This window comes from Vipera ursinii (assembly GCF_947247035.1).
Source record: "Vipera ursinii genome assembly, chromosome: Z".
Classification (NCBI taxonomy): Eukaryota; Metazoa; Chordata; class Lepidosauria; order Squamata; family Viperidae; genus Vipera; species Vipera ursinii.
In genome coordinates, this window is record NC_139517.1 from 35,863,139 (window position 1) to 35,888,590 (window position 25,452).

The 25,452-nt window shown below is 37.3% G+C and overlaps 1 protein-coding gene across 1 annotated transcript in view; it reads left to right on the forward strand.

The window, feature by feature from the left end:
- Positions 1–25,452, forward strand: part of LOC310648451 (acid-sensing ion channel 2) — a gene marked incomplete at both ends in the record, with an annotated part of 625,124 nt that overhangs the window by 320,898 nt on the left and 278,774 nt on the right. The gene's annotated exons all lie outside the window — the stretch shown is intronic.

A 25,452-nucleotide genomic window follows, 5' to 3' on the forward strand; every position in this document is an offset into this window, starting at 1 on the left:
AGAGAATGAAATTGACTGGTTCTATGAAGCCCTACAGCACCTTATAGAACTAACACCAAAAAATGATGTCCTTATCATCATGGGGGATTGGAATGCTAAAGTAGGAAGCCAAAAGATAACCAGAATAACAGGCAAGTTTGGCCTTGGAGTACAAAATGAAGCAGGGCACAGGCTGATAGAATTTTGATAAGAGAATACAATGATCATAGCAAACACTCTTTTCCAACAACTCAAGAGACGGCTCTACCCATGGACATCACTAGATGGTCAACACAGAAATCAGATTGACTATGTGCTCTGCAGCCAAAGATGGAGAAGCTCTATACAATCAGTAAAAACAAGACCATGAGCTTCTCATTGCAAAATTTAGGCTTAAACTGAAGAAAGTAGGGAAAAGCACTAGGCCACTCAGGTATGAACTAAATCATATCCCTGTTGAATATATAGTAGAGGTGACAAATAGATTTAAGGAATTAGATCTGATAGGCAGAGTACCTGAATAACTATGGACAGAGGTTCGCAACATTGTACAAGAAGTAGCAACTAAAACCTTCCCAAAGAAAAAGAAATGCAAGAAAGCAAAATGGCTGTCTGAGGAAGCTTTGCAAATAGCTGAGAAAAGGAGGGAAGTGAAAGGCAAGGGAGAAAAAGAAAGATACACCCAATTGAATGCAGAATTCCAGAGAATAGCTACAAGAGATAAGAATGCTTTCTTAAATGAACAGTGCAAAGAAATAGAAGAAAACAATAGAATAGGGAGGAATACAGATCTCTTCAAGAAAATTGGAGAGATAAAGGGAACATTTCATGCAAAAATGGGCATGATAAAGAAACAAAATGGCAGGGATCTAACAGAGGCAGAAGAGATTAAGCAGAAGTGGCAAAATTACACAGAAGAACTATACAGGTTAATGAGGGCAGATATGATATTGTTGCCATTACAGAAACATGGTGGGATGAAACCCACAAATGTACACACATCTAGAGGGATTTAAATTATTTAAAAGAAACAAACCAAATAAAAGAGGAGGTGGAGTTGCCCTCTATATAAGGAATAACTTCATCTCTACAGAAATAGAGCACAACAATAACGAAAACTGTAAACCTGAATGCATTTGGGGCAATATAAAAGGGAGGGGGAATGACATTGCCATAGGTGTATACTATACGCCACCCAACCAAACAGAGGAAATAGATGAACTTTTTGCTAGTCAGCTAACTAAGGTATGTAGGAAGCACATTACAATAATAATGGGGGACTTTAACTACCCTGACATCAACTGGGAGACAAACTCTGCACCAAGTGGAAGATCAAACAGATTCCTGACAAACCTAGCAGACAACTTTGTCACCCAAAAAGTAGAGAAGGGAACTAGGGGATTAGCCATATTGGATCTAATTCTCACTAACAGAGATGAAATGATAGAAGGTGTGGAAGCCACAGGAACCTTGGGAGGAAGTGATCATGTAATATTGGAATTCAACATTCTGGAAGCACAAGCAATAGAACACAGTTAAACTAGAGTCTTGGACTTTAAGAGAGCTAATCTCAATAAACTTAGAGAGGGCTTGGGAAGGATTCCATGGATGAGAATCCTCAAGGGGAAAACAACTCAAGAAGCTTAGGAAATTTTGAAAAGTGAGACAATAAAAGCCCAGTCTAGCACAATACAAACAAAGAGGAAAAATAACAGCTTTCCAAAAATACCCAGCATGGCTGCATAAAAAACTGCCTGACAAATTGAAAGATAAAAAGGACAAGTATAGAAAGTGGAAAGAGGGGCACATAACTAAGTTGGAATATTAGCAAATAGCCCGAGCCTGCAAAGATGAAGTGAGGAAAGCTAAGGCTCCAAATGATCTAAGGCTTGTGACCAAAGTCAACAATAACAAAAAAGCTTTTTTCAACATGTAAAAAACAAGAAAAAAGTGAAGGAAATGATTGGTTCGTTAGTGGGTAAAGTGGCAAGAAGGTGACAAGCAACAGGGAGAAAGCACAACTATTTAATTCATTTTTTGCATCTGTCTTTACACAAAGGGAAAAAACAGACCAACCTATCAAAACCAGTGCCATAAAAAACAGAATAGAAACACAAGTTAAGATAGGCAAGAAAATGGTAAGTGAGCACCTGTCCAGACTAGATGAGTTCAAATCACCAGGATAAGATGGATTACACACCAAGGTTCTCAAGGAACTGGCAAATGTGATCTCAGAACCACTGAATTACATTTTTCAAAGATCCTGGAGCACTGGGGAACTACCAGAAGATTGGAAAAGAGCTGATGTAGTTCCCATCTTCAAAAAAGGGGAAAAAATGGATCCAGGAAATTACAGAAGCCTGACCTCAATACCTGTGAAGATTCTGGAAAAGATAATCAAACAACGAATCAGTGAGCACCTAGAGGCAAACAAAGTCATTACTAAAAGCCAACATGGGTTTGTCAAAAACAGATCATGCCGGACAAATCTTATTGCATTCTTTGACCAAGTGACAAAATTAGTGGATCAAAGGAATGCTGTGGATATAATTTACTTGGACTTCAGTAAGGCATTTGATAAAGTAGATCACAACCTTCTACTTGATAAGATAGAAAAATGTGGGTTAGACAGAATCATCACCAGATGGATTTGTAGCTGGCTGACTGGCCGTGCTCAGCATGTGGTCCTCAATAGAACCACATCTACATGGAGGGAAGTATATAGTGGGGTGCCCCAGGGCTCTGTTCTAGGCCCAGTGCTTTTCAACATCTTCATCAATGATTTGGACAAGGGGATAGATGGGGAACTCATCAAATTTGCAGATGACACCAAGCTGGCAGGAATAGCCAACAATCCAGAACACAGGCTTAAGATACAGGAGGATCTGGACAGACTTGAACACTGGGTGCTATCTAACAAAATGAAATTCAAAGGTGAAAAAAGTAATGTTCTACATTTAGGCAAGGAAAACCAAATGTACAGGTATATTATAGGGGGTACCTTGCTCAATAGTAGTAACTGTGAGAGGGATCTCGGAGTCCTAGTGGACAATCACTTAAATATGAGCCAGCAGTGTGCTGCAGCTGCCAAAAAAGCCAACACAGTGCTCCACCTAATGAGAAGGAAGGACTCACTGGAGCCTAATGCTGGGAAAGATTGAGGGCAATAGAAGAAGGGGATGAGGGAGAATGAGGTGGCTGGATGGAGTCACTGAAGCAGTAGGCGTGAGCCTAAATGGACTCCAGAAGATGGTAGAGGACAGGAAGGCCTGGAAGAATGTTGTCCATGGGGTCGTGATGGGCCAGACATGACTTTGCAGCTAACAGCAACATGTTATCCAAAACAGTTTATTAACTGGGCTAACAATCATTTAACCCATGGCCAAGAAGAGAAATTGAAAAATAGTAATAGTGGGTCAACACATTTTTCTATGCTCTACTCCCATTCAAAGGGTCCTCCGTAAATTGAGAGAAAAGCTGCTTGTGGAAGTTTCACTTTCAGGAAGTGAAAGAAATAAGGAAACAATTAAAATCACATCTCCTTCCATTTTCATTTCCTATTTATGATTCTTCCTAGAAGCAAGTTATTCTGTAATGGGAAGCAAATTATAATTTCTATGTAATTCCAATTATCTGTTGCTGCATATGAAGATTGTGCAGGGAAAGTGCTTGATTTGTAACAAGAGGATTAAAAGAGAGAGTTTCAGAATGTGAAACGTTGGAATATGGCCATGAAAATGAGATGGGAGATGATCTAGCTATACTTATTCATTATGGAAGATTTTCCCTCCCCTCCAATCTCCCATTCATTACGCATGAGAGTGCAAATCTACAATCATGTTATGGTATTTCAGTCAGGAGCATTGTTTCACAATTGCCCTCTAGTGTGCAACTAGTTCCTCTATCTTGGTAACTTCATGTACAAAACTACACATTTGGGACTGGAGGGGTTGTTACTATTACACACTACTGAGGAAAAGATAATGTTTGTCTGGCAAGAAACACTCGTATTATTTTTCTCATTCTGAGGAAGGACTATAATACAATCCTTTCTTAGAGTAAAACTACTGGAAGGAAAATACGTCCTGAGATTTTCCTGTGAGTATACAGAAAGAGGAAAATACAGCATTGGCTAGGCTGTGATGGAAACTCTTGTGCGCTCAATTCAGCAAGTCAGCAACTTGAATGAGGAATGTTGGGAGGATAAGGCCAGGGATCTTAGTCCCAATGTCACTGAATAGCTTTCTGGCAAGGAAGGCCATTAGCAATTTGTTTGTAATAACCAGAGATGTCAGTTTACTGGATTATGAGATTTGGGAAAACCCAAAGGCACATATTGATTCTTCACTACCATTGTCTAAATTGTTTTTCCTGAATCTCGAGATTATCACGGATGATGCTAAAACATTCTTGCCTGCATGTTCTGGACCTTCACATGACTGAATGCCACATGCTGTCTCTGGTAACAGTGGATTCTGGAAATTGTACATATTTTTCTTTTAATTGAAAATGTTCTGTGGAGGCCTTCATGTATCACTCAAGCTGAAAATTATAGTATCAAGGTCTGTGTACCTATTTAAGAGGTTGATGTGTTATTTTAGCTGAGCCCTTTCTTCATTATATTTATGCCTCCCTCATTCTACTTTCTGCTAACTAAAAGAGAAAAAGAAAACTGACAAATAAAGGAAAATTTGGCTTTGGTTCAAGGATATACATTATCCTTACAAGAACACAAGCATCTGCTTTGTTGGATAAGATCAAGATATGTTCAGCATGTTGGACTGAATCCAGAATTAGTCATAAACTGAAAGAAAGGAATGAGATGTACTGTAAGTTACTCATGTCACGAGAAGTTTAATTCCCATTGATTCCAAACTTGATTAAGTCTGTAGCTAATTCTTTATCTCCAAGAATCACCAGTGAAATGTATTTGGAAGATTGTAAACGATGGATGTTCTTGTGTAGGTCTTTATTTCTTATTCCTAGCCTCTGAAACAGCCTCTGCATCAAAAGGGTTTACTCAGCTATAGTTATAACTGCTGTCTCTTAGATTTATAACCCTATTTAATCATTTTAAAGTGCCTCATAGGTAATAACCATCGACACGTATTTTATGACAATGATTCTGTGAGTTAGTTCTGGAATATGTGAAAATGACACTGCTAGCACACAAAAATGTTATTCGAACGCAGAGTTTTAACATTCTAGGAAAGGATGAAGAAACATTTCCTTCTCCCGGTTTTGCCTTTTCACTATGAGACTCCTTTCTTTTCATTGACCATCCTTCTTTGTTCTTTACCTTAAATACTTCCCCTTATTTTACCATTGAAAAGTCTATTGGGCTTCACAACAGCAGTGTTTGTTGGGGTTCTCTTAATATCCTACCACTTTACTCTACAATGAGAAATTACTTTCAAAATTCTGCCAAAAAACCTTCAAGAACTTGCCTAGGCAGTCACCAGAAGTCAACATTGGCACACACACACACACACACACACACACACACAATCACACACACAGAGAGACACAAATAAAAATTAGAACATAATTTCTTAATCTGTCAATCCCAGTTCATTCTTATACATCTAGATTTATCTGAACTGTAGCTCATTTCAAGGGAATTATTCTGACTGTTGATAATATAAAAAAATAAGAACCTACTAAGAATGTGAGCCTCTTCTTGTATCACTGGCTTCCAAGTTACATGTCCACTTTAAACTTAAAGTTTGTTTTACCCTTTCTTTCAGTTTAAGTACATTGCCTCAACTTCTATATTCAATCCTTGAGCTCTCCCACCTCCACCCCCAATATTAATTACTGCTATCCCTGAGAACAGGATAGGGTGGTGGTGGTAGGAAGCTTCCCAACTTTGCTTTTATTAGTGGATGAGGGCTGGGGATAGGCCAGTGGTTGGAGGAAGAAAAAAAAGGTCACAGCAGTCTTAGAGGTTGAAGCAGGGGAACTTTGAAAGGGAAACTAGGAATGAACAACCCAAAGAGTTATTTGGTTATGAGCTCTGTTGCTGCTCATTATCCCCTCCAATGAAACACTAACACTAGAAGTTCCTAAAATAATCCAAGGATTAAACACTGATGGCAATAGTGAGTGAGATTGGCAGTCTCAATAATTAATATATAAAATAAAATAAAACTAAATAGCATAACAGAACCCACTCTATATTTGCAGTAGGAAGGCAACCAGTCATTTGAATTAATTTTGTGAATGGGCTAATTTTTTAAAAAAATCATCCATAACTTTTAAGTCAGTTTTCCTAGAGTCAAATAGATTAGCTAAATCTACTTAAGACAAACCAATTCTGTGTTGTGCCCTTCCCTTGGTTTTAAAAACTCAATAAACAACAACAACAAAAAGCTTTACCAAAGCCCTGAGATATTATCAAGTTGATATGTTTTATACATTGAATAGCAAACTAGCTATGTTTACATATGTTAGTTTAAGTTTATTTAAGCCTTTTCTGAAGCATACGACTACCCTTCATTAGCTATCTTTCTAGATGCAGAGGCAAGCTTTTCAGTCTGGTCTTGGCTCTCTGTGGTTTTGAAATTCAGCACTGGACAGTTCCTAAATAGCTTCTAAAATGTGCATTATGTTAATGTGAGCTGAAACATTGTTGAAGGAAATGGGAAACTGTTTTGAAAGAAGCAAAAAACTAGTTTTCAGCAAATATATGCTGTTGCTCTGGAAACCCAGGAAGGCCAGACGTGCCATTGGGATGTGTAACGCTAGCATCTATTTTGTACCTGATTCCAGTAAAGGTAAAGGTAAAGGTTCCCCCGCACATGCGTGTTAGTCATTTCTGACTAGGGGCCGGTGCTCATCTCCGTTTCAAAGCTGAAGAGCCAGCGCTTGTCCGAGGACGTCTCCGTGGTCATGTGGCCGGCATAAGTAGACGCCAAAGGCGCACAGAACACTGTTACCTTCCCACCGTAGTGGTCCCTATTTTTCTACTTGCATTTTTACGTGCTTTCGAACTGCTAGGTTGGCAGAAGCTGGGACGAGTAATAGGTGCTCACTCTGTTACGCGGCACTCTGGATTCGACCTGCCAAACTGCTGACCATCTGGTCGACAAGCTCAGCATACTAACTCACTGAGCCACTGCGTTCTAGTACTTCAGTACAGTTTGCTGTGAAAATCTTGGCTTTCCACCTTAGAGCACAGACAGATGCAGGCTAGCAGCAGATTGAGCAATGCTCCATTTAGCCCAGTGAGGACAAAACAAAATAAAATATTTCTCTCCTCCTTAGTTGTGATTACTATTGCTACTGCTATTAAACATGTTATTATAAGAACAATTTATATTTTGCAGATTCCAGAATTTTACTTGTCTCCTTATTTGCTGTCTTTTTGCTGATGTTATAATAAATACTTTTGGGGACCACCTAGATCAAGAAAATAGTGTGGGGAAATACTTAAACTCCTGTTCCCAGTATCATCCCTGAGCTGAAATCAGCTTCCTCCAGTTACTTTCAAATAACATTTAAAAAGCAATAACAGGAAATCTGCTCATGGATGTCCTACATCAAGGCTGGATGAAATTTAAAAGATTAAAGGCTGTAATTAAGTTTTATGGATAGCATCAGCTAATATTATTTTGACCCTAGTCTTTATGAAGCTCAGCTTGAACTTTCTTCATCTGTGCCTCCCATTTCAGTAGCCAGATAGAAGATTGATCGGAAACTTCAATGCTTTTTACATTTGCATATTGAAATCAATGAGACCTATGTTAATGGTAAATTTAAAATTTATCCATTTGATTTAAAGGAGACTTTTCTGAAAAAAAAATCATCATTGGGATTTATGTTAATTATACATTTAAAGTATATTGATTTAAAGGACACTTTTCTGAATATTGTTCGGTCTAGCTCCAACTTTTACTTCAGTCATGTTGCAAAATTGAGTTATTCTTGGCTAGATGATGTGGTTGAGGATGAGGATGATGGTGATGGTGATGATGGTAAATATTTTAAGCACAATGGAGACTTAAAATCTTGGCTATAGCATTGGTAATTAAACCTTCTTGGTTTAGTGTCCTGAAATAGGTTTGAATGACACCTTGACTCCAAAAATAAGAGGAAATAGCAAGTTAATTTCCTCATATTCATGCTGGGAGACTATGTGGGTGACATCTTAATGGCAGAGAAATGAGAACAGAATAGGAAATCACGCAAAGAGATTGTTTTAAAGCTTGTGTTATGACTACGGAAATAAAAATGAGATTTTTGCTGCTGAAAAAGAGAATTTACACAGCACCGAAAAACATAACATAAATGCAATGACACTGAAGTTATTCCCTGGTTTTTGCAATTGCTAAATAGCCTACATTTGTATGGTTTGACAGCGCAATTTTGGATCTTCCCAGGAATCTATCAGTGTTGGTACTGAGCAAATCTGAGAATATTGATATTAGCACAGCTGGGAATATGTAAATGCAAAAGATAGTACATCTTTTAATACAGTTTTGAACTGATTTATTTAATGGAACCAAAGCTCTTCTATCATTAAGTAGTAGGTGACAGCTGCCATATTTCCCTTGTTGCCTAAGCTAACTAGCTGATGGTCTAGTAATCATCAGTGTTCACAAGATTCAGTTGTCAGTCAACTTAGCAACTTGTGAAATAGGAAAGGGGCTTGTAATCTTTTATCTCCAGCAGAAAAACATCTCGGGCACTTCCTAGATTGAATGTATAAATATATATGTTTAGTTGGTCTTTTCTAACAATGGTAGTAGCTCTGCCTCTCCAAGGATCCAGGAACTGTTATCTTTTCCACTGGTTGTGTTTACACATTAAGCTAAGCCAAAAGGTGCTTTGTTTGATTTTGGCATATGCTGTGATCCCAGTGATGGGGTTTCTATGTCATGCTTTATGAGGTAGTATAAAGGTAAAGGTAAATGTTCCCCCGCTTGTTGTTTCCAACTCTAGGGGCCGGTGCTCATCTCCGTTTCAAAGCCGAAGAGCCAGTGCTTGTCTGAGGACGTCTCCGTGGTCATGTGGCTGGCATGACTAGATGCCAAAGGCACACGGAACGCTGTTACCTTCCCACCGTAGTGGTCCCTATTTTTCTACTTGCATTTTTACATGCTTTTGAACTGCTAGGTTGGCAGAAGCTGGGACAAGTAACAGGTGCTCACTCTGTTATGCGGCACTCAGGATTCGACCTGCCAAACTGCCGACCTTCTGATCGACAAGCTCAGCATCCTAACCCACTGAGCCACTGCGTCCCTATATGAGGTAGTGTACTTAGTAGCAAATCCAAAACATTGTAGTTTATTCTGTACATTATAAATAAGTAATACAATCATTTTCTAGTATCTAAGGCAATTTTTAATGCTGCTGCAGACTGATCTTACTAGCTTTTTCCATGTAAGCATGGAAATGAAGCATTATCCTTCCACCAAGATTAATAGAAATAGAAAAAGAGAGAGATTTGCCCAAACCCACTTAGTGAGGTACTACACCACACAGTTTTTACCATAAATTACTTCATGAATATTTAACTGAATGACTTAAATTAAGGTTGAGCTGAATGTTCATGATTTAAAATTTCAGATTGATTCGCCTTAATTTTATTAAAATTGTGTTGATTTTTCATTAGTTAATACTTGCCTATTTTGTATTAAAGATCTTTTAAGGAAGCAGTTTTGATACAATGCCATGTTTGCTCATTTAAAAGAAAGTTCAGTTGATTTCAGTATGGTTTACATACAAAATAGATTGTGTATAGATCATGTATGATTGAGTTCATGTGTTTGTACTGTCATTTAATAATTGATCAAAGCTAATGTGTTTTCTGGTGTGGCTTGTTCAACATGTTGTGATTTAAAAAGCACAGTTTAGCAGAATTTATGAATTTAGTCTAAATATATGTAAGCTGTAAGGTTTTCCTAAAAGTTGGTGTAAAATTCTAGACTACAATTTCAATTCAGAAAAGCAAACAAAGGCTTTCAGGTCCCAGGGATCTATCCTGTACTACATCATAGATTGCAGGTTTCAGTTCATGAGCCAAGCATAAATCACAGTTTGGTGGAAGCACACATGTTTTGCATGGAAAGAACCCAGTATCAGTTCTTAGCCAGATACAAGTAGGAAAGCATCCAGTCTAAAAACTATGGAAAGCCACTGTGAACTAGTGTAAATCAGTCTTCAAAATAGTGTCCTTCAAATATGTCAGATTCCAATTGTCATAATTTCCAACCAACAAATAAAATGTGGAAAGGAGTTTTTCCCCTTACAGGCAAAACAAATTCGTTAAAATTACAAGTTGTAATAGCTTTTGTGTTTTTTTAGTAAATGTTAGAAACTTCAAGCTGATGTGGTTTAACTAATGCACATAAATTAAAACAATGTTTTAATATTCCCTTTTCACTCTTACAGACAGACTGTGTCTTTCTTAATCTTGGATCTTCTAACAGAGGCCTGTGAGTTTCTAGCACTGTACATTTCTGGACAGAGAGCTCTGATATCATTACTATGATCTGTTGGAGCCATCTCCCACTTAGGAGTCACTGCCCTGACTGCTCCCATCACTACTGATATATGGATGAAACAAGAGAATCTGAATTGATGGGATGCTACTACAACAGCAGATCTAAGGAGAGGGGATATATAAGTATATTAGGGAACTACGGATGGACAGAAGACCTGCATCCACATTAACTAAATAACAGCTAGTTACCCAACACTTCGACAAAGTGAGAGGAAGCTGTTTTCACAACCGGCAATAGATCAACTATATATTACATCCCATACTCAGGAAGAACTGGAAGAACAACTAGATGTGCAGCCAACACCTTTTTTTTTAATTTAAATTTTTATTAATTTTCTAATATTACATCTACAACATGGTGGCTGAGTACAATAATTCCATTACATTTAGATATCATTAGTACAGATCTCAGAGTATTACAATAACTATTCCTTCTCTTTCCCCCTTAATATATACTGTCTCTTATTCAAACCAACACAATTCTTATTTTATCAATCAAACAAAAAATAACTTTCTAACCTTTATCAATAGTTTTTAGTTTATATATTGTTTTAACATTGGATAGTTAGACAATCAATGACCTAATAAATTTTTCTCAATTTTATATTTCCATTAATATTTAAATTTAACATTTAATATTTATCATTTCCAAATTTTAAATGACCCCAATTCCTATCCAATTCCTCCCAAAGTCTGGTGTTCAGGATACACATCTTATCTATCTAGGTTCTCGCCATCTACATCAACCACTTAATTATACGAAATAATATTCTTATTTTCTAATAATTCTAAAATATCTTAAAATCTTAAATTTTATAACCAAAATTTCTTTTATTTCCATGTCTAGTATTTCCTCTTTCTTCCTCTTTTATTTACTATCTCATATTTAAGACTAATAGTTTTTTAACTATTAGTATTTATACCACAAACCAACATTCAAATTTAATTGATAGTTTATACTTCTAAATTTTACTTAACCAAAATTTTCTTTATTTCAACTCATAACAGTATCTTGTATTTAAATCTTAATTGTTTTAACATTCAATCTTTTTGACAATCAATGACAGCAAATTTTTCCCAATTTTAATTTTCCCTTAATATTTAAATTTAACGTTTAATATTATCATTTCCAGATATTTAATTGACCCCAATTCCTTTATCACAGTGCCTCTCAAAGTCTAGTATTCAAGATACACATCTTATATATAGGTTCTTACCATCTATATCAACAGATTAATAATACAATATAAGATTCTTATTTTCTAATTTTCCCCAAATATCTTAAACTTAATAACCAAAATTTCTTTTACTTCAATGTTTAGTACTTCCTCTCTCTTCCTCTTTGTATCTACTATCTCATATTTAAATTAATATTTTTTCTTCTGCTACATATTTATTACATTCGTCAATAGGTTTTTAGCTTATATATATATAAAACACCTTTACATGACCTTTATGCACAAGTCAATATTCAAGTTTAACTGTTAGTATTTATACTTCTCAATTTTACATGACCAAGATTTTCTTTATCTCAATTCATTACAAAATCTTATATGCAAAATACATATCTGTTTAAGTATATTCTATTTTAGATCTCATATATAAATCAAAACCCCATTCTTTTTCAGTCTTTTTCTAGCTTTCTTTCTTTGCCAAATCATCTTCCATATCCTTGCTTTTGGATCATCGAGCAAAACTCATTGTGTTGTTGTATCTGTTAGGTGGCATTGAAAAAAACATCCAATTGCCATTTTTAAAAGAGGGCTAGCAGATCTGGCAGGTTGTCTCCTTGTTTTTCCATCTCAGTGTAGTTGTCCAGAAGTATTTGTCTTCTCTTCCATCTGTTTTTGGTCCTCAGGTTCTTCTGATTTATAAAGGAAATCTTTTCGTTTTTCTGAAATGGTATAGGGTTTCCTGCCTGAGCAGGGGGTTGGACTAGATGACCTCCAAGGTCCCTTCCAACTTCTTCTTCTTCTTCTTCTTCTTCTTCTTCTTCTTCTTCTTCTTCTTCTTCTTCTTCTTCTTCTTCTTCTTCTTCTTCTTCTTCTTCTTCCTCTTCTTCTTCTTCTTCTTCTTCCTCTTCTTCTTCTTCTTCTTCTTCTTCTTATTATTATTATTATTATTATCATCATCATCATCATCATCATCATCATCATCATCATCATCATCATCATCATCATCAATTTCTTTTCTGTATTTTCTATTATTTGTATTTGCTGAGTAGTTAAATCTTCTATCATAGTATTTGATTGTTCCACATTTTCTGTAGTATTCTGTATAGATGATTCTTTAGTTGGAGTCATAATTTGAGTTTGCATATCTGGGCTACCTTCTTGCTTTTTTCTGTAGCTTCTTATTTCATCACCAGCTATAAGGAGGGTTTGAAAAATCACTTTCAACATACACAGGGTTTGTTCCTGCTCTTCTTCTGTAGGGAAAATCCATTCCTGATCTTCTTCCATAGTAGTATATTAAACTAAAAGCTTTACAATCAGGAAGTTCACTAAGTAAGGAGCAAAGCTGAGCTTCACAGCTGGTGTTTCAAGGTTGCATGTATCTTATCTATTTTCTAGGCTGTCAACCAAGTCTGTTTTAGACAATAACAGGTTGCAGTCTCAAGTTTAGCCACAGGATGTCATCCCAGAGTTATTTTAATCTTTTCAGTTTTTTCTTCTATTTTAAAAGAAAAAACCCAGACCTTCAGTAAAAAATAAAGAGTAAAAATTAGAGAAAAATAGAGAATAGAAAATAAAGAATCTTTTAATCCACCAATTTTAGGAAACAGAGTTCCGATTAGGATCCCATTATTTTTTTCAACATTTTAAACTCCCCTGGGTAGTCAGTCACTGCAGTTTCTGGAGGGAGGGCTAAAATCTCCCTTCCCTCTCAACAGAGATGAAAATACATAGCAGCTTATACAGGTACAGAAAGTAATTAGGGTTTAAGAGAGGTAGATCTTACCCAGTCTCTTCCACGCTGCTTTGAAGTTGCCAGATGGGGAGTGTGACTTTGGCTAACTGCAGCCTAGTGATGGGCCATATCTCTATGTCTGGTCTTTTGTCCGCTGGTTTGGAGGGATTTGCCAGCTGTAGTGGGAGAGCTACTGCTCTCCTGCGATCCAACAGGGCCCCCTCCTTGCTGGTTGCCTCTACTGGGCAAACTTTGACCCTTTTCAGGTTCCCCCAGCAATCCAAAACTGGACAGGGAAGACGGAGTTCATCTTCCAAGGCGTCCATGGTGGCCGCATGGTAAACCAGAAGTCCACACCTTATGCTGTAACATCATTACCATCCTCTCTGTTACAAAGGACAGCTATTGGTACAAGGCATAAGATCATGGATAAGCTAGCTACAATCAACCTCAAGATTGATTTCTGAGGTTCAGTAAAGAGGTACCATGAGATAGATGCCAATAGAGCACCCACAACAATCTCTAAATCCCTTCCCCCTCCTTCCAGAAAATAAATTAGAGCTTAAAGTCAAGACAACTTGGAGAGAGGTTAGTCAACTGGTGGAATTACAGAAAGGTGTGAAGAGCTAGTAACAGCAGAAACTGAACAGTACTAGAACAGCATATAGAAAAAAGAGAAGAGACATAACACCAGTGCAAAGTTGTTGTGAAACCTGAGAGTGGACCACAGCAATCTCCTGAACAAAAATCAAAGTAGGAAACATCTAACATCTAAGAATATGAAGAGCTAGACAGCTTCCAGTCCAGACATGATCCATACCTACTAGCTAAAGAAACTTAACAGCAGTGCATGAACACTTAGCAGAATAGATGAACCAGCTGCTAGCAGTAGGCTTCCAACCAGACTGGCTAACTCAAGAAATGAGTTAGCATAAAAGACCCCCCACAAGAGAAAAGCACCAGACAACTACCGGCCATTAATCTCCTTCTGCATAACATAGAAAGTCCTATCAGGCACAATAGCTGAGAGTAGCACTGGGAATAACATGAAGCTCAAAACACCATTGCTTATAGATAAAGCAGTTGCACAAGACTCAAGGTTTAGACAGATCAATATGAGCACAGCCTGGATTAATTACAGAAAAGCCTACGACTCAGTGCCACACACATAGACCTTTGATCTGTGAATGCCTGGTGCTATATAAAGTCAACAGAAAACTAAGAACTGTTCCCAAGGACCCAATGGGACTGTGGAAGACAACACTAGAAGTCAATTCAAGACAGCTCACACAAGAAATATTGAGCGCCGTATAAACCAAGGTTCCACTGCTGTTTTCTATAGGCTTGGGATGTACCATTGATAGATAGCTGAGGAGCAAACATTGAGAATTCCTACCAGTGGCAGTAAAGGGTGGATTAAAAGACAGCACTGAGGCATTGATCAGATCAACACAAGAATAGTCACTAAGCACCAGTTCCATTGAAACAGGGGTCTACTACACTAGACAGGACCCAAGGTGGAGACTAAATAGAGAAGATTCAGAAACAGTTCAACATAGTGGCAGGGTGTAAGATGCAGGCAGGAACAGCGTATACTGAATGGCAACACCAAATAGCTGGTATTGTGAACTGTGCAGAATATGGGCTAAATCTCCTAAATCTAGTGGGAGATCTCACATAGCTTTGTGGAAAATAAGAGGGCTAAGATCCTATGGAATTTCTAGATCCATATAGATAGGCAGGTACTGGCCAATCAACCAGACATTATGACAGTAGAAAAGAGCAGAAGTCAGCACTAGTGATGGATGTAAGAATGCCAAGTGACACCAACATCAGGAAGAAGGTGTACGAAAAACTGGATAAGTGCCAAGACCTGAAGGAGGAACTGGAAAGTATGGAGAAAGTAAAGGCCAAAGTGGTAGCAGCATTATAGAGCAGGACAGTGACTCCTAAGCTTGGGAAAATTACTCCAACCGATCTCAGGAACAAAATCAGAGGTCTCTGTCCAGAAAAGTATGGTGGTGCTAGAAAAAGCTAAGATCCTATGCAGAATCTTCAAACTTACAGGCCTCTGGTAGAAGGCTCAAGTTTGAGGAAGATGCAGACTATCCATAAGGCTGAGAGGAGAATTTTATATATAGGTATTGACTTAGAACCATTTATTTAGTAACTGTTCAAAGTTACAACAGCAACAAAAAAGCTTTTCACACTTATGACTGTAGCAGAATCCACATAGTCACATGATCAAAATTCAGATGCTTGGCAACTGGTTCATATATATGATGGTTGCAGTGCCTTAGGGTTATTTGATCACCTTTTGCAATCTGACGAGGAAAGTCAAGGGGATTCCAGATTCACTAAACAATCACATTACTAATTTAACAAATGCAGTGATTCACTTAACAACTGTGGTAAGAAAGGTCATAAAATGTGGCAAAACTACTTATCATCTGCCTCACTTAGCAACAGAAATTTTGGGCTCAATTGTGGCTGTAAGCTGAATTCATTTTCAGCATTTAAATAAGTCTGCTCACATGTTTATAAGGAGTTAAATAAGTTGTGAAAAATCTTAACATATCCAAGACAATCCAGTACTATATTTATTTTTAAGAAATGATTTCATTATCAGGTTATTTTCTCCTCAAATGTATATTTCTTATTTATGTAAAAGAGTTATGTATTATTTCCATGTTATTACTTTCTTTAAATCTGTTAAAATACAATTATTGATAATTTGTTCTATAATGAATAATATAGTGCTAATTTCATTTTTTTAAATTTCCACTGTTTATAAGTGTTTGTGCCTCAATCAAGCTGGTTTTTCATGGTGATATATTTTCACTGGAAGTTGGGATATTTTTCTTTCCCTTTTAGTCCCAGGAATTATAACAGGGAGATTGGGAAAGGCTGTTGTATGAATGACCAGACTCATGCAATAACACATAATCATGTTTTTAGGATGTATCCTTTGTTCAAAAGGGAAGCGGTGGCTCAGTGGGTTAGGACGCTGAGCTTGTCGATCAGAAGGTTGGCAGTTTGGCGTGTCGAATCCCGAGTGCCGCATAACAGAGTGAGCGCCTGTTACTCGTCTCAGCTTCTGCCAACCTAGCAGTTCAAAAGCAAGTAAAAATGCAAGTAGAAAAATAGGGACCGCTATGGTGGGAAGGTAACAGCATTCTGTGCGCCTGTGGCATCTAGTCATGCCGGCCACATGACCACGTAGACGTCCTCAGACAAAGGCTGGCTCTTCGGCTTTGAAACGGAGATGAGCACCAGCCCCTAGAGTTGGAAATGACTAGCATGCGGGGGAACCTTTACCTTTACCTTTACCTTATCCTTTGTTCAAACCAGATTTTGGAGTAATTACTGTTCCTTGGTAAACAAAACTTAGCACTTTGGCAGAATCTGTAAAATCCCCCAGTTGCTTATCACTTTTATGTGGCTATTGGCAGAAATTGGTGAAATTATGATTACTGATTATATAAGTCATAATATGTAAGTTCAGTGGCTATATAAATTTGTTTAATAAATAAATTATATAAGCAAAAGAGGATTTGAAGGGATTTTTGCTCAGTGAAATGGGGAATATTCCAGCAGCTTTATTTATTCCATCATGTGCAATGAAGCTGATAAGGTGAGCCACAGAACCTATAGAAACGTTAGGGGCAAAAACACTGAGAGGTATTCATTCTGCTTCAAACTGAGTCCAATTTTCTATAGTCTAGCTCAGGGGTGTCAAACTCAATTTCAATGAGGGCCGCATCAGCACTGTGGTTGCTCTCAGGGGGCCGGGTGGGCATGGCCTGGGTGGGCGTGGCCTACTGGGTGGGCGTAGCTAGAGTGCGTGTGGCCTACTGGGTGGGCATGGCCAGCTCTACATCGTTCGCATCAAGGGTGCCTATGGGGGCCCGGGCAGGAGTGGGACAGATCTGAGGGTCTCTGGCAGGAGGAGGGTCTCTGGGCCAGGGCCAAGGCAGTGGGGGCCATTCCCTCACTGTTTCCAGGATGGCTTCGCGGGCCACATGAAACCACTTCGCGGGCCAGATCTGGCCCCCGGGCCTTGTGTTTGACATGTCTGGTCTAGCTCCTAGGTATTTAAATTGTGAATTTCCCGCAAACACAATCTAAAACAAAAAATGGCCCATGTGTACATAAAAGAAGCCTTAGCAAAATTACGACACGTTACCATAATATTTCTATGATAAAAAAAAAAATCATTTGTCCTTAAGCCAGAATTTGCTTATGTAGCTAATTAATGGTTCAAAACACTTTCTAGCAAATCCATGGCTGAGCAATGCTTTGAATCAAGTTATAATCTATATGATTTTCAGTCACTACTCACTAATCTGTTGGCTGAAATTCACAAGTTCTTACTATTGATATTTCACAGGTTTGTTTTGAAAGGATATGGAAGAATTATGTTCCAGGTCTATGTAACTATATTGTTGTTAGCTGTGAAGCCGTGTCCGACCCATCGCGACCCTATGGACAACGTTCCTTCAGGCCTTCATGTCCTCTACCATCTTCTGGAGTCCATTTAAGCTCATGCCTACAGCTTCAATGACTCCATCCAGCCACCTCATTCTCTGTCATCCCCTTCTTCTATTGCCCTCAATTTTTTCCCAGCATTAAGCTATTTTCCAATGAGTCCTTCCTTCTCATTAGGTGGCCAAAGTATTTGAGTTTCAACTTCAGGATCTGGCCTTCTAAAGAGCAGTCAGGGTTGATCTCCTCTAGGACTGACCGGTTTGATCGCCTTACACTCCAAGGGACTCACAGGAGTCTTCTCCAGCACCATAGTTCAAAGGCCTCAATTCTTTGGCGCTCAGCCTTTCTTATGGTCCAACTTTCACTGCCATACATTGCAACTGGGAAGACCATAGCCTTGACTATACGCGCTTTTGTTGACAGGGTGATGTCTCTGCTTTTTAGTGTGCTGTCTAGATTTGCCAAATGCTTTCCTCCCCAGGAGCAAATGTCTTTTAATTTCTTGGCTACAGTCCCTATCTGTAGTGATCTTGGAGCCCAGGAAAATAAAATCTGTCTATGTAACTATAGGATCTTTAAAACATGGTCCCCATTCTTGCTTGGCCATTCCATGTTTGCTATAAACTCACGTTAGATAGGAAAATAAGAGTAAAGCAAAGACAGTCTTCTAGTAGTTAATGAAAGAAGATTGACTAGTTTTGCAATTCAAATTAGCATAGATGGATACGAGTTTTGTGAAGCAGTCTTGTGAGCATTCCACTGATATTATCCTTCCTGCAGAATCTGTGGTTAGAAATGAGCCTCATATTTTTGTGGCTTTAATTTACATTCCAGAGTTAGCAAACTTTGCTTTGTCAAATCTTTGAAGACAGTAGCTCAGGTAGAGCATTTTTTTAATGATTGCAATAATAGTGAGATTTTATGCACTGATTTCCCTTGTAAAGTTGATATAAGTTTTTAATAGGTAAGGGTTAGAAAATATAAGTGAAGATTAAACTGGCTGAACTACAAGCAAAGTTACGTGAATTTAAATTTCAGCTGAGAGAAAAAAAATCATTTCCCCCTATTCAGAAGGAGCTAATTAGCAGACTAATCACACTACTAAAACAAGTTATATTTTTAAAAGAACATGTTAAAATATTTGCTTCATTTTGGACTCTCTTATATGTGGGATATGTATTGATTACATAATTTATTTAGAAAACTACTACTAGATTAATAAAAAAATGTAGTTGCCACACTGATTCTGGATATTTAGTAATGAAATAATTTGTATTCAGCAATTCTATAAAAACATAGTCCTATAGTCTTCTATTATTAGCTTTCTTGACTCTTATTTATTACTTGGTCAGGAGCATCTCCCTCTCCTTCTCTATCCCTACCTTTCTATCTCTGTCTCTCTATATAACATTTATAGAGAGCCCTCAGGACTTATATAGATAACTTTTGAAACTCAGGTAAGAAATCAATGTTTTATAGGGAGTGTTATGCTGAATATCTTACTGGAACTGTAGAATGGGGACCATAGAGCCTTGGTGGAGCAGTGGGCTAATGCCTCCTTAAGTAACACCAGCTGCCTGCAATTAGTGCAGGTTCGAGTCCCACCAGGCTCAAGGTTGACTCAGCCTTCCATCCTTCTGAGGTAGGTAAAATGAGGACCCAGATTATTGGGGGCAATAAGCTGATTTTGTAATAATGCTGCTTGGGGGTGTGTGAAAGCCCTAATAAGCAGGCATATACATAGAATGAAGGCTACTGCTAAGCTTGTAAGCCGCCCTGAGTCTTCGGAGAAGGGCGGGATATAAATGGAATTAAAATAAAAACATAAAAAAAATATTTCAAGAAAAAAAGTGTCTCTGAATGATAGTGTGAGAGATCGATGAGGCAAAAACATAACATAAATGTGGGCTAGCCTTCACACACAATAATCATTGCCATATAGATTAAAAGCATATTGGTATGTATATCCAAATGGTATTAATATAGCTGTTAAACAAAAGGGCCTTTTTAAAAAATTAAATCAGACCAGTAGAGAGCATACAGCATTTAAGTATTATTTTTTCTATTAGCTACCGCTGGCCGCTTTCAGAACCCCAACTCTTACTATGTTATCAGCAATAGGTTTTCCCTCCCATTTCTTTTCCTCCTTGCTAAGCAGGTTATAGGCCCAGGTCAGTAGGTTCTTACTTTGCTACCAGAAAAATTTAAAAGAAAATTATTTTGTAGGATGTCCCCAAAATCATGCCTGAGCTACGATCCTGTTTCCTTCTGAGACTAGCCTAGTCATTTTGTCTTATTCTAGTTGTCCATTGACTTCTTACAGTTTCTTATTCTGTCTAATCCTGATTGCAACCATTTTCACATACTTGATATTCCTTCTGCCTACAGTGAAATGCAAAATAATATTCACATTTCTCCTCTGGTGAAGAATCTTCAAGCTAAAAATAGGTTAGGTGTTAACTGGCATATTCATTTTAACTTCCTAAAAGAGGAGTTACCTGGACAGGGAAAAGCCCAGTACAAGCGTACTGCCTTGGTGGAGCAGTGGGCTAATGCCTCCTTAAGTAACACCAGCTGCCTGCAATTAGTGCAGGTTCGCATCCCACCAGGCTCAAGGTTGACTCAGCCTTCCATCCTTCCGAGGTAGGTAAAATGAGGACCCAGATTGTTGGGGGCAATTAAGCTGACTTTGTAATAATGCCGCTTGGTGTGTGTGTGAAAGCCCTAATAAGCAGGCATATACATAGAATGAAGGCTACTGCTAAGCTTGTAAACCGCCCTGAGTCTTTGGAGAAGGGCGGGATATAAATGGAATTAAAATAAAAAAAATAATAATTTCAGAGGCTTAATTCCTTTTTATTCATTCATGTTAGTATGCCATTCATAACTCTTGACACTATTATTTATTATTTAACATAGTCTGAGTCATGTGACTGTTCTATGTAAGAAAATGCAGTTTTAAAAAAAATGCATTTGAAGTGATCTCTAAATTTTGTGACCATTCAGGCCTGGATTACTTCATTGTGTATGATGGTGGTATAATGGATTTTTTTTAAAAAAAGTTCCTCCTCCCTATATAAAGCTTCTTCATAGTAATGTAAACCAGGATTTCAACAACGTTACATTGAATGACTTCTCTGATATACAAGTTAGCTACAATTAGACTGGGTATTCTCTATGTGCACCTTTATGGAAATTCAAAAACAGTAGTCAAGTAGCAAAGTTCATAACTCAGCTGTTAAATTATTGCACAAATCTTGTCATTGCAGTTTATCCATAGCAACTCACTGAGGCAAGGATAACACTTAACACTTTTTCAACAGTGATAAAGATGTGTGGGGTGAAATGATATGCAGTATTTTTCTTCAGGAACTGCATCTGCTAAACTACATTTACTGCCAAACCCAAATGCAGTATTTATGAAGATATAAAACATATGTGATTTGAAAATTGTATGTTTTTTTAAAATTTTGACAATTTGCAATGTTAGAGTAGCTCCTTTTTCTTAGCTCTATGCCTCAGAACCAAAAGAGTTGATAGCTCAGCCAATCTTACTGTATAGATGTTGTGCTTTGATAATAAAGGTTCATTCATTCAATTCTCAGAGGAAATTAGTCCTCCTCAACCATTTGCTTCTGAGAATCTTCAGCCCTTCCTCACTTCCTATTCCATCTTCATTTTGATTGATTTTTTTTACATTTTATTTTATTTTCATGTGCATGTCAGCCTTCAAGAACATGTGAGCAGCTCACAAAAGCTTTTGCATTACATTTAAACATGTTAGTTTTTCTGGGTTTTGGCATTCTGGACCAAGATTTGTTTCTTGGCTTACAGCATATTAAACTCAATTAGAATTCTGAATACCTAAAATATATTCTAAAATTCAGTAATTCAAACATATAGCATTAAAATGGTAACACAAATAGAGTTGGGTACACAAGTATGTTGGGAAAGCATTTCAGATGCAGCATTACAGGACTAGAACAATATACTTTGTGACCTGAACATGATATTCCTTTCCTATTCCATGTATAGAATATTTATTGGTCTGGCAGTTAAGTAATACTGATGAAGAAGTAGTTTCTGGGGGCTGAAAGCTAGTTTACAGGGTCCAAGAAGAGAAAAGAAGAAAAAAGCTACCAACCAGATCTGCTACGGTATAAAAAAAGGTGTAGGGCCTCTGGAAAGAGTGCAGAGAAGAGCAACAAAAATAACTAGAGGACTGGAGGCTGAAACCTATGAAGAATGGTTGCAGGAATTGTTTATGTCTAGTCTAGTGAAAAGAAGGATTAGGGGTGAAATGATAGCAGTGTTCCAATATCTGAGGCGCTGCCACAAAGAAGAGGTGGCTAACCCATTCTCCAAAGCACCTGAAGGCAGGACAAGAAGCAATAGATAGAAACTAACCAAGCAAAGAACCAACCTAGAACAAAGGATAAATTTTTGGGCAGAGAGAACAATTAATCAGTGAAACAGCTTGTCTTCAGAAGTTGTGGGAGCTTGGTGGCAGTTTTTGAGAAGATATTGACAGCCATTTGACTGAAATATAGGGTCTCCTGCTTGAGCAGGGGTTTAGATTAGAAGACCTCCAAGGTCCCTTCTAACTATTATTCTGATATTTTTGAGAGAAGAATGGAATTTTCACACCACAAAGAGTTGACAGTGGCGATTTCAATCATTCGTTCACTTTCAGCATATAGCATTATTGCAACATCCTGCAGTTTATGTGTATCTGGTTATGTGGATCTATGGAATATATTAGCTAGTTTTAGTTCAACTGCCCATCACAAATAGGACAAGTGGCTTTAAAAGATTTCTGCAAAAAAAATCAGATTGAAGTTAATATTTATAGTAAGTACAAGCTTACTTGTGAAACAAGGAACGGCAAAAAAAAAAATTCTAATCCCACTACAAATTACAAACTCTTGGTCAACCATGTTATGAAATAAAATCACTGATGATCTCATCAGTTTTGACAAAAATCAGCCAACATTATCAAAACTATTTATTTATTCTATCATACCTACCAATATATTTACAAACTAAGCCTTGAGAACATGAAAACAACCCTCCCTATCTTGTTCAGTGATGCTTTAAGTCATGCAATCAAGTACTTCATAAAATTTTACCAAAATTAATCACAAATGTTTAGAAGCCTGTTCCTTTCCTCCTAGGCATCTTGACTATATTCCACCTTACATTTTGAGGTTTTGAAATTAATAACAAAAGAAAAAAAGCCACACAGTATTGGGAAATCTTATGAAAGTCACAAAGAATTACTGTTTTGTGAGCCATTAAAGGAAAGATTTCCACAGAAGATATATTTTCAACATTAAATACCTTCTTCAGTAAAAGCAGTGTTTTATGGAAAAACTGTACAAGGTAGGCAGTGATGGAGTAGCAGCTTTGACTGGAAGGAAAAGAAAAAAATTCAAGGAAAGGTTACAGAGATAACACCTCATGTAAAATTCATTCACTTCATCATCATAAGCAAGCTACTACAGCAAAGAGGTTGGAGTCCAAAGTGCATGAAATGCTGGAGAATATCATCAGTATGTTTATTTTTATAAAAATAAGATCTTTGAAACAGTAGAATTTTTACTATGGGGAGATTAGCACCTATATCAGGACACAATTGAAAGATATGTAAATATAACGCTGACGACTGAAAGATAGTTTACCAAAACATTTACAGATGTTATATATTGTGTATCGGGTTCTGAAGTGCAGAGGAGACGCCAGGCAGATGAGTACAAGTATTGCTTTATTGGCAATCATGTCTGTACTGGGGAGTTAGGGCATACATGCAAGCTTATATACTTTCATACAACCAATCAGATTGAATCTAACAATCCTGCCACTAAGACTCCTGCCAGAACTGTTAGAGTTCAAACATGTGAATAGTTGCTTTCTCAAAACCTAATACACAACATTATATGTACAGTTTGTTATACTCTGTCCTGTTATAGAATGTATTTTAAGTTTTTGTTATTTCTTTCTGTAACATAAAGTAATACTAATAGTAGTGTTGTAGCCAGGGAAGTTGAATCATGTCCATTTCTGTTTTTAAATGTACATTTAATAAAATTTTGTTTTTTAAAAAAGAAACAGTAGAATTTTTACTATGGGGAGATGGGGAGTGTCACAAAATATTTTTGTATTACACAGAGGTTGCCTGATTGCTTCATGGCAAAATGCTTAAAATAGTTACAGAACTAAATTATGAGTTTTCTGCATCTTTCCTTTTACAAAAAGACAAGTGTTTCCAATTTGCTGATCTTTTCTGTGAAATCAAAGTGCTACCAGTAGTATGTTAACTAGAAGATATATTTTTAAAAAAGCACGTCATTTGTGTCTTCAAAGAAAATGTGATGTTTTAACAATGAGTAAGAAGGATTTTTTGTAAAAAAACATTTGTGCAATGGAATGAGAATTTTGAAAATGGATGTTGGGCTATGTTAAATTGTGACTTTCTATCAATATATAATTTTGTTGCCCAAAACAATGTAGGTGTGCTACCTATAAAAATCCTCATATCTGCACATTTAATCAATCTGAAAGCAAAATTTTATGTTTGAACTTTAGTTATATATTTTTTAAAAATATAAGAGATAGTGCAGATACAAAACTTAGATTGGTAAAGAAATATTGATGGACAACGCTGAGCTTGTCAATCAGAAGGTCGGCAGTTTGGCAGGTCGAATCCCGAGTGCCGCGTAGCAGAGTGAGTGCCTGTTACTCGTCCCAGCTTCTGCCAACCTAGCAGTTCGAAAGCACGTAAAAATGCAAGTAGAAAAATAGGGACCACTACGGTGGGAAGGTAACAGCGTTCTGTGCGCCTTTGGCGTCTAGTCATGCCGGCCACATGACCACGGAGACATCCTCGGACAAGTGCTGGCTCTTCAGCTTTGAAACGGAGATGAGCACCGGCCCCTAGAGTCGGAAACGACTAGCACGCATGTGCGGGGGAACCTTTACCTTTTAATACATCATTACAAGCTCATAATATTACTTCATATCCACTTTCTAATCAAAATTCACATATTTTGTAGATCTTTAAGTTAAACATGCTTCACTTTCTATGTGAGATTTACCTTTTATATAAAAATGTTTTCTACATATAAAGGCATCCCCCTGCAGTTTAGTTAGCCATTCTTTCAAAAAGGGAATCAAAAGTCTTTTCCAAAAAAAAAAGAACTATAATTGCATCTGTTAATGCATACAATGCCAGTTCAGTATATTTTGAAGGGATATATATAGTTGTTAGCCCTTCAACATAGTCCAGGCAAGAAGCACAGCTAATATCTTTACTGTCAATAAATTTACAATAATAAAATCTTTCAAGTGTGGAAACATTTATCTTTTCCTTTCTTTTCACTTTCCCAAAAACTAGGAAGAGTCTTTTCTAAGATGCTTTCCATGCCCATATTCCTTCTTCGAACTCAATTCCCTCTTTTCTGACCCTTTTCTAGTCTGCAGTGCTTTCTCCTGTCTCCCAAGGTCTTTCCCCCCTAACACTACAGTAGTTTAGTTCAATGTAATATAAATATCTCAATGAGATTACATCT